This window comes from Grus americana, unplaced genomic scaffold (assembly GCF_028858705.1).
Source record: "Grus americana isolate bGruAme1 unplaced genomic scaffold, bGruAme1.mat scaffold_69, whole genome shotgun sequence".
Classification (NCBI taxonomy): domain Eukaryota; kingdom Metazoa; phylum Chordata; class Aves; order Gruiformes; family Gruidae; genus Grus; species Grus americana.
The window spans coordinates 517,763-528,905 of NW_026561907.1; positions in this window are offsets into that span (position 1 = coordinate 517,763).

Consider the following 11,143-nt stretch of genomic DNA (forward strand, 5'->3'; position numbering starts at 1 on the left):
AACACTTCCCCCCACCCCTCCCATCTTCCCGGGCTCAACTTCACTCCCGGCTTCAACCTTCCCCCCCTCAGCGGCACAGGGGGACGGGGAATGGGGGTTACGGTCAGTTCATCTCACGGTGTTTCTGCCGCTTCTTCATCCTCAGGGGGAGGACTCCTCTCATCGTTCCCCTGCTCCAGCATGGAGTCCCTCTCACGGGGTGCAGACCTTCAGGAGCAAACTGCTCCAGCGTGGGGTCCCCCACGGGGTCACAAGTCCTGCCAGCAAACCTGCCCTGGCGTGGGCTCCCCTCTTCACGGGTCCACCGGTCTGGCCAGGAACTTGCTCCAGCGTGGGCTTCCCACGGGCCGCAGCGTCCTTCAGGTGCCTCCACCTGCTCCGGCGTGGGGTCCTCCACGGGCTGCAGGTGGAATCTCTACACCCCCTCATCCTTCCGCCGTGGGCTGCAGGGGGACAGCCTGCCTCACCATGGCCTTCACCACGGGCTGCAGGGGGATCTCTGCTCCACTGCCTGGAGCACCTCCTCCCCCTCCATCTTCACTGACCTAGGTGTCTGCAGAGTTTCTTACATCTTCTCACTCCTCTCTCCGGCTGCAAAAGCTCTCTCCCTCTAAGTGTTTTCCTTCCTAACTATGTTATCACAGAGGCGCTGATTGGCTTGGCCTTGGCCAGCGGCGGGCCCGTCTTAGAGCCGGCTGGCATTGGCTCTATCAGACACAGGGGAACTTCTAGCAGCTTCTCACAGACGCAACCCCTGTAGCCCTCCCGCTACCAAAACCCTGCCACGCAAACCCAACACAGTCTTCCAAATGGATTTTTGGTTTATTTTGACACCACCAAGCCTTGACTGGTTTGGGATGCCTTGATCAATTTTCCTCTAAATTACAACATACAACAAAAGAGGAAAAAAATGACAGGGTCACAAAAGCCTTTGGTGTCACTAAAAACATATCCTCCTACACCCGGGCAACGAGAGAGAACAGTTTTGCCCATTTTACTGGTTACGTCAGCCCTTGAAGAGCTGAGTGCTGCACTGGTTCCTCTCTGCTTTGTGCCGTAGGGAATCAGAAGAGCAGGCAGGAAAGCCAAGGGACCACGAAGGCACCTGGCTGGGATGAGAGGAGGAACCTGCAGTCGAATTCACAATGGAGCATGGGCTTGTTGTTACAGAGGTGGAAAATCAGCCATGCATCCTCTCTGCTACAGCCCACCTTCACGGTAGGAGCGTGCCCTGAGAGGACCGAAGGAAAGGGGCACAAATTAAAGCACATGATATTCCCACTGCACATGAGAAAACAAGTTTTTACTGTTGGGGGACAAATGCTGGCAGAGGTTGCGCAGGGAGGTTGTGAAGTCTCTGTCCTTGGAGAAATTCATAACCCAAGAGAACACGGTCCTGGGCAACCTGCTCTAGGTGACCGTGCTCGAGCAGGTGGGTTGGACCAGACAACCTCCACAGGTCCCTCCTAGCCTCAGCCATTCCCTGTGATTCTGTGCTTTGGTTGGACTCCTAAAGCCTCTGAACTCAGCCCTGGTGCCCGCTGGAAAGGATTCTGGGACAAGGGATGCTCCCAAACTCCTCCAGTGCAATTCATCACCAAATAACCTCTACCTCGTCCAGAATATGGTAGGGCAGACACAGTCAGAAGACAGAAAAGATCCTTTTATTGTGGAGATCCAGTGCAGGAGCCCGGCAGTCACAGTGGTTCAGCCGGGAACAGGATGTCGGCACCTACAACGACAGAGCCAGCAAGCGCTGATAAATCCACAAGGGCAGGAACGGGCAGGACCTGGTTCCCCTTTCTTTGGGGAACGCAGTTGACAAGGAATTGTTTATAGCCCAGAAGAGAGAGCTACTGCTGGCACTGACTAGGGCATGGCTCTGGCGCCTTATCCCCATGGGCAATGCCCTTAGAGAGCTGCGAGTGCACAGAGATACACCGTGGCCCTGTGCCATGCAGCAGGGCTCGATGGGGAGCCCCCAGGCAGCTGCCAGGGAGTTCTTTCCAAACCTTGTGCAGCACCATCCCTCTCCGGCCCTTGCCAGCCAGTTTGACGGACTTTGAGCAGCCTTCAGAGTTGGGAAGGAAGGACAGCAGAGCCGGGAACACCCCGGGGCCTCTTCACCTGCGGCACCTTCCAGCCCCCGTCTTTTTCTCTCCTCCTCCTTTTCTTTTCTTGGAGGCACTCCCTCTCCTCCGCCCAGGCCTCTTTGCTCTTTCTTTTTCTTTTTTTTTGGTTTGCCTGTTCCTGGGGAGAGCCTGCAAACCTTTCCATCCCGCAATGGGATTAGATAGATAAAGGCAGCCTCACCTGGAATCAGGTCTTGGTTTAACCGGAGGTGAACTCTTTTTACCTTCTTTCCTCTGAAAGTCTCTTTACTTCTTCTGCCCATAGCAGGGAGTCTACTCTGGTCTCTGGGCTGGTTGGAGGCAAAGCAACGGGGGCCTAAACCAGAAATGTCGGCGTTAGCAGGTGGCAAAGGACACCCCGGTGCAGTAAGCGACGCTTTGGCAAAGTGCTACCTTAGCTCTACAGAGAAGAGCCCTGCGGCTGGTTTGCATTAGCCCTGCCTTCCAAGGGCCTCCCTTTGGAATACCACGTTCACACAGGTGTGTGACACTCGGTTCATTTGTGGGGCCATTCAGCAGGGAGCCTGCGGTCCTGCTCCGGGCAAGAAAAGGCTTGCCCGCTTCATTCTGCCGGGGTTTCTTCTGCCCTCCCGAGACAGAGCTCTGCAGATACCCCTTTGGTGTAAGGCCACCTTCTGCGGTGGGAGGCTTTGCCTTCTCTAGGCGTTTTGTAGGTATTTCCTTGGATTAAGCACATGCCTGAGGCATTTGAGAAACAACCTTTTTGGGTTTACTTACAATGTATCAGTCTGAGGGGAGAAAAACCAAACCCAACCCCCAGATAAAGCCCCAAGAGGTGGAATGCCAGGAAGAGGCACACCAGCTCCTGGGACTCATCAGAACCACCCTCCTAGACGAGGCACGTTGTCCCAGTGTTTGTGGAGCTGTCATACCTCTGCTGTTTCCGACCCCACCACCGTGTCTGCCCCTGCTGCTTTCTGGAGGACGAGCAGACGAGGTGGTGCGTCCAGAAAGGCTTTTGCCTGGTGCTCAGGTAGTGCAAATGTTGTCCCTTGAAGTCAGCTTCCTTAGCCCAGTGTGTAAGCAGCCAATCGTACGCACCGAGACGAGATATTGTTTCTTCCATGTTTGCGCAAAGATGGGTGCTAGGCAGTTTCCCCCAAAGCTAGCACACCAGTGGCAGTTCCATTGGAGATCTGTACAGCCCCGGGTGTTCTGCCTCCTAGTCACAGCTTCTAAACTGCAGCTGGGGAACTCTTTGCTCGCTTCCATTTCAAGACACAGGACCTTCTACATTCACTACGCATGTCCAGTGAGGCAGGGTCTTTATCTGGGGAGGGGGTGGTGTTAGCACTGGAGGTGTGGTTTTCATATTCTAAGGGGACAGTTCATTCTAAGGACACCAGTTAGAGGAATTTCACTGGCTTTTGACTTTCAAGGATGTACATCTCCTTGTTAACAAGCGTTCCTCTGGTCGAGATCCCTTTGCTACATCTTTTCTAAGTATACCTCATTCTAATTCAATACCTTCGAAGGTTCCAAGGACGGTCCTCCTCTTCTCCAATCCTTAGTCACCTTATTCTCAAGCAATAAGCGCTAATGAATACACAGCTCAGAATACGCAGTCTGAATGTGAACTCCTTCTTGCCTGTTTCAGACAACACAAACACCTTTCATGTCCCAAAGTAAGTTGCCAGGACTCTGGTTAAAGCTCTGCATAACAACCTAAAATTTTCCTTCATGCATGATTGCCACAGTGTGGGAGTCTGTTTAGCAATTTGCTGTCGTCGTGGAGCCCGGCAGGCAGCTAAACCAACCATACAGCCGTTTGCTCACCCCCCTGCCCCAGTGGGATGCGGGAGAGCATCACAAAATAAAAAGTAAAACTCGTGGGTTGACATTAAGAGAGTTTAATGTGACAGAAAAAGAAGGTAATAAATAAGAACAACAACAACGATAACAACAAAACCACCACCAACATTAATACTAATTTAATTTCATCTAAAATGTGCTCTTTTGCCCATTATACCTTGGAGGGGTGGACTCTAATCTTTTAAACATTTAAAAAAAAATGAAACATCCGTGAATAAGTGTAGGTGGAGTGCCTGAACTGTTGAATGGCAGGCAATATCTCAATGACATCCACAAATTGCAGAAATGTTGCAATCGTGGCCTTGTAATACAAAGACATTAACGTTTACTGGCAGCTTAAGAAACTAACAGTCACGGTAGAAGAGAATTCCTCCCTCTTCTCTCTTTCTTTCTTTCTTGTTATTTTTTTTGCATGTTAAAGTTTCTAATTTAATATCCTCAAATATTCTAAAATACTGAACTAGTATTAGAGAAAAATGAGCGCAAGGTAAGGAGCATCATGCTGCATTTCTTGCTAAATGTTCGTTTTCATTTCATTCAGACTGGAAAGGAAACCAAGCTTGTACCTGCAAAAGAATTCAAAGAGCTGTCTTTGGTGCCCAGAGGGAGCAGACAAGCACTGGGGAGCAGTCTACAGGATCAGAACTTCAGCCTGCTCCGGGTGATAAACCCTCTGGAGAGGAAAGAGAAACCCCACTTAGGTGTTTGGTTTTATGGTGATCAGACAGCTCAGTAGCAGCCCTCTGCTACAGCTGCAGCATAAGTAGGCAAGTTGCTTAAGCACCAAATTAAACTTTCACTTTCCACTTTGCTGTCATTTTTTCCCTTCCTCTTAATTTTGATATTTAAGTGAACAGTTGAAGTATTTGCTTACTTGGGGAAAAACCAGTGCTATCCTCGTCCTCTTCTGATAAGCTACTAAGTTGAAGGGCAGAAAGCTGAGCCCACCAAGAAGATATTTAGAGGAGGGGGAAGTATTTCAGAGCCATCGGTTGGATGTTCTTCATCTGGCCAAAAGTGAGGAGGGGGCAGAAGACCTACAGGTAGCTAAAGGGAAGCAGAAGAGAGCTGCTGGGAGCCAGCGGTGTGATGTGGAGATAGCAAAGTGCTACACTGCAGTGTGTCAGGCAAAGTATTTTCAGGGAGCGTAGAGGAGGGTGAATGCCACTGAAGAGAGCACAGCTCATCTGACGTCATTGCCCTGCTGGTCCTTCCCGTACAAGAAAGATGAACTCCCCTGGGAATGACGGCAGAAGAGAGCTGCAGGGATTGCTGGGACATGGGAGATGGAGATGCGCGATGACATCGGGAGTCCTTGATTTGCTTGGGCTAGAAGAGCAAGTGGAAGAAGAGCGGGGTGACTGCTGTGAATGCAGAAGCAGGAAACAGCATGAAGGGAGAAGAGTTACTAAGCTTGAAAAAAAGCGTACCGCCTGGCCCTGAGTAAATTGAAGCAGCAAACTGGAAGAAAACTCTTAATGCTGGGAAGATCTGGGTTCTGCAACAGCCTTCCAATGGGAATAAAGAAAGTAGAAAGCAACCAGCCAACCCCTTATTGCTTCATATGGCGTTCAGTAAGTTTATGGCGAGCCTGGAGATCTCTTCCAGTCTCTCCTTCCTCCAAATGAGGTGCCTCTTCAGGCATTGCCTTTCAAGATATGTCTTCCCTTTTCACATTTTCCTTGCTCTGCTGTCCTCTTGTTTGAAGGCCTGACCCCTTGCCGATCAAGTATTTGGATGGCCAGAAGTACTACGCTGCCAGGATTGCTTCACTTTTGTGAATTGTGCTTAAGGACTTGCTGACCCTTCCCGTTTTCTGACTCGAGTCACTTCTGACAGTCCCTTCTTGCTACTAGATCCTACACTTCTGGTAGAGCCTTGTCTCTTTGTAGATGCTTAATGTCTTTTCTTCCCTTTCTTATTTCAAAGTAAGAGGTTTCAAAAGGAAAAACAACCAACCCCCTCGACACACACACTGTCCCTCAGCCCCACCACTGCTGATTGCTCCTTGGGGCAGCCACCCTTTGCCACGTACTCGGAGAAGTCAGGGAGCTCATTGAGAAGGGCAGTCAAGCAGGGGGCTGTTGGGAACTCTGGGGATATCGGGGACGGTGTCCTTGCAAGCTTTCCTAAGCATGGGATGCCTGCTCGCGGGCTCTGCCAATCCCCAGAGCTCACCTTTGGGCTCTGCCTGGGTTCTGCCGTGTGGTAAAGCTGCGATGGGGTGGTGGGGGCTGACGTCGGGGACACTGTCCTTGATGAGACCCATGCCATTGTCGGAGGGCTGCAACGGCTTCTTGGTGCTGCCGGGCAGGGTGTGGACCACAGGGAGGCCCTGCACCCAATGCTGAGCCGCGTGGTGCCGGGGCTTCCCATCAACCACGGCCCATGGCCCTAGGCCCATCGGCTGGTGGGGCACCAGCGTCCCTGTCACCACCTGCTGTCCCCAGCCGTGGGCATGAAGCTCACGCCAGGCACCTCCAATGCCATTGGTATCCGTAGGGGGAACCTCTGTGTTGGGGGAAGCGAAGAGGGGTGATGGGCTGAGATATTGGCAGGCAGAGCTGGGGGCTTACCCAGAGGGTAAGCTCGTTGAGGACGAGCAGGAGCTTAGTGCTGTACCGCCTGCGGCAGTTGGGGAGTCTGGGGTTGGTTTGGGACAAACTCTGTTCTAGGGTGTCTGTCCCCACAGCAATCATTCCACCAGCACCTGCTTCATCCAGCCTTGCACTGGTTTGCTTTTTCATACCAGAACAACTTCCCATCTCAGCGATTTCCCATCCTGCTGATGACTTCCTGTCCTCAACTAAACTTAAGAAAAGTCCCAAAGCCTCTCCAGGGGACAAGAGAGTAATGTGTGGGTCGCAAGTGCTAAGGTGCGCCTTGGAAACCTCGTCCTTGTTTTGCCAAATAAGGGAGAATACTCAAACGACCCTACCAATTGTCCAAGGGCCACCAGGAGAATTGGCAGACTCATTGGTAGGCTCCTGGGCAAAGAGCCTTTTTCCCCTTTGAGAGAGGTGAATCCCATCAGAGTTCCTGAAGCCTGGTGCCGTGTAGGCCAACCCATAGTCAAAAACCCCAAAACCGTGGCGGTGACACCAGCCACAGAGCCATGTCTTTATGGACTGTGTCCGTCTGTTCCTCCCAACATTGCTGCCCACAACTGGAAGGAGGGAGGAAAAAATAACCTGTGCTCCAGATCCCTTCAGCGACTGTCCCAAGACCCCGAAGTCTCTTTTGATTGCTTTTGCATTATGCGTCGCAGCTTTGTCCCCACCCACATGGAGGAGCAGTAGTGGGGAGTAGTCAGAGGGCTGTACCAGGCTGGGGAGTTTCCTCGTATCGTCTTTAACACGGGCCCCAGGGAGGCAGCAGACTTCTCTAAGAGGAGGGTCCGCCCTGCATATCAGACCCTCTGTACCCTGTGCACCACAGTACGCCATTGGCCGCCTTGGCCACGAAGGAACATTGCTGGCTCGCCCTTAACTTGGTGTCCACCAGGACTCCCAGGTCCTTCTCCGCAAGGAAAACACGCAGCCAGTCGTGTCTTTAGCTGTCTGGAGAGCACCCGCTCTCGGCCCTCCACACCAAGGCTGAGCCCAGCTCCCGCAGCAGGGTGGAGCGGAGACATTTCCCCATTCCCCTGGGGCAGCCGTCCCCAGCGCTCAACAGGCAACCTGCCCGGCCTGTGTGCTGCAGCGGCCTGTCAAACAGCACCAGGCCGAGGGGCAGCCGAGGCGAGGGAGCCACCCTGCGCGCGCTCAGCAGGATCAGGCCGCTCTCTCCTCTACCGCCATGAGCAGCGCTGGCAGGATGAGCCCTCCCCTGCCCGGCCTCTGGGTGGGAAAAGGGACATGGCTTTGTGCTGCCCTTACCAGGGGGGTCCCGAACCAGTGCTACACTGGTGGGAACTGGTTTAGGCTGGTGAGCAGGGCCCCCCCAGCTGCCCCCCGCCCGTCTCTCCCCCCAGTCTCCTCAGGCTGCTGGGCCTCTGGCCCCGCCCCAGGCCAGCTGGGGCTGACAGGCCACCTCTGGCTCCGCTGATTGGCTCAGTCCTGGCTCAGTCCTGGCTCAGTCCTGGGCCAGAGGGGCCTGGCCGGGGCAAGGTGGATGTCATCTGTCACCAATTCAAAAAGGAGCAGGAGAGCAGCAGCCAAACCAACCAAAACCAGCTCCTCCCAGCCCTGATCTTCCCAGGCTCAGCCTCACTCCTCCCTTCCCGATGCCTCGGCCCCCTCTCCCGCCCGAGGGGCACAGGGGGACGGGGAATGGGGCTGTGGGTGGCCTGCTCCGGCCTGGGCTCCTCTCCAGGGGATGCAGCTTCCTGGTGGAGCTGTCGATGGCTGCCTGATGGTGACAGCGTTGGTGGCAGGATCCTCTTCTAGGCATCCATTTCACAGAGTCACAGGCTACTTGAGGCTGGCTGGGAGGTCAGCTGGAGGGTGTAGTCACCTGGTCCCACCCCCCCTGCTCAAGCAGGACCACCTGCAGCCCGTTGTCCATGACCATGTCCAGAGGGCTGTGGAACATCTCCAAGGACGGGAGCCCTGTGTTAATAAGCAGGACCGAATTCTTCTATCAGTCAGCTACATCAGCTCCCAATGAGGTTACCACTGAGAGCCAAATGTGACATGGGAGCCATGAAATTAACTTTAGTTCCCCTGTCTGACACTCATTTCAATACGTTAGACCTCACCAACAGCACTGTATCCCACAGCATCTAAAACACGGCAGCTGAATACCTGCAAGGTTACTGTGTTTGGGGGTATTATTATATGCTGCTGCCTTCTACAGTTAAAGCTATTTTGGCTTTGGAAGGCAGATTTTCACATGAACTGCTCTCTCTGGCAGATTGAAGGGAGATGTCTCTGAAGACACAGGCAGGGCTGGGAGCAGCAGGTCTATGCCCCTCGTCATCCCTCGCTAGCAGGGGTGACCTACCCAGGCACAGAAGTACCTACCCTACAACTGCAGATGGACGGGGGAGAGCACAGCCTTTCGTACTTGAATTTTCATTATCAATTGGCTAGAATTTCTTTCCTCCCATGAAGATACAGGAAACTCCTATGCTGTCAGTCCCAAGCTGCTAGCAAATTCCTCACGGTTTAATTTGGAATAGAAAATACAGCCATCTACAACATCCTCACTCGGGATTATATGATCTAAAAAGAAACGTGCATTTTCGGACAGAAGTAAACCTAACAGCACGTTCAAACCAGGCCACCTCTATTAACAATGAATTTTGCTTATTTTACTAGTTTATATACAGTTCATGAAGCCTATGAGATTAAAAAGAAAAAAAAGATACCCGTGCACATGTTTCTTCCGGTGATGTGGCGGTAACAAACAAAGCAGGTAGGTCTAGCGTATAAACTGGAAACTTTTCCAGGGCATGTATTACCGCAGGTGCCAAATGAGAAGCTTGCCCACATCCTGGCTCTCCAACTAGTAAGAACCGTGGCCTGCAAGATGTTGGCTGGTAATAAGCATTTCTAGAACAATTAGAAGATAGTAAGTTTCAAAATGAAGTGATGACTAGGCACACAGATGTTAAAGGTTTTTCCCTAACCTCTTTTTTTTGGTAAATACTCTCCATGTTCCAGTAAATAATAAGCTGGTCTGTGATCAGGAAGACTATCAAAGCTCATTTTCTTACAACCTTGTACCATAGCTCCCCAAAGAAATCCTGCCAATCCCCAGCATCTCTGCTATTCGTTTGGCTGGCTTAAGTAATGGCTCTTAAATCACACACGGGGACTTGTCCAGCTAAATACACACACGACAACTGGTCAGTAACCTGATATGGAGGAGAAATACAACTCGCTCTCGCTCTCTCTCTCAACACACACCAATCGGGATCTGTACACCCCAATTTTCAGTAGGTCTTGAGTTTAAGTAACTACGAGATCTCTACATCTGTCAAGTTCAGCTGAAATTTGGCCGTAGTTACTGGAGATAGCGGGAAGGAAGGAGCAGAACAACGTTTCTAGGAAAAAATTAAGGTGGGCGCTGAAACGCATTAGCTGTATCTGAAGTACGCAATTGGATTAGTTAAATTACAGCAGTACGCTACATACGTACAAGATTGTATTCAGTCATTCTAATTGTTTCATTGTTGAATTGTGTATTAATTTCCTAGTAATCTTGCTTTCCTAGCATGAAACACATTTGTGAAGAGCGTTTGTTTTTTCCAGCACAATACCACTGTACCTTTACTGGCTGAAGTCAAAGGTCTTAGAGACCTAACCAAACTCAGCTGGTCACATTTTCTGGACAGCATAGCGATAGAAACGGAGAAAAATAACTGACCCAACAGTGATGACAACAATCTTATTTTTTCAACTGTTGGCTTATACAACTTCCACATTAAAATGTCACAAGCTTAATATCAACATTTACCTGCTAAAATTGAGGAATTTTTCCTTTTCTCTACTGGGTATTTGATGAGTTGGCTTATCTTCAAAGATTGATGGCGATTCCTCATCACTGTCAACTGCATAATTTCTTAAAACATGATTTACACTGTCTGAAAGACAAGAGAGGTTTGTTAACTTTCCTGAATACTCCATATCTCACTCTCGCATTAACACAGCTTCAAATCAGTGCTGGAAATCCCTTTTCTTCTATTTCTTCATTTGAGGGCACACACCGAATGCTGTTTTCTGAAGAGTTCGTCCTACCACAGACCTAAGGAGACTGCACAAGTCTCTACAAAGCTGTCCTAAAGTGCTTGGGAGGTGGTTTGGTTTTTTTCTCCTTAGAAGAAAGATGATTAGGAACAACTTTGGTGGTTCCGAGACACCTGAAAAACCCAACAAGGCCACTTCTTTCTGGGGCAGGTTCCCGCACTGGAAGCGAGGGAATTAAGCGAGTGCGATGGCCACAAACTTCCATTTGTGTAGGACTAGTGAGTCAGAATATACAGACCAACACACCTGCTAAGTAAGGCTCCTCACAGATCACCGAATGAGTAGATAATGGAAGGCAGACAACAGAGAAGGGATGCAATTACCAATCCCCTAGCCTCTCTGCTTTTGTTTTGTTGGTGGATTTCTGCCTCTGTTTTACCAATGCTAACCTATCTGCTGGCTCTACTGGGAGTCATCCTGGTAGGACAGTCTCCAGAGATTAGCATAACTAACTATTAACAGATTTCCATTAATCAAGAGTGGAGT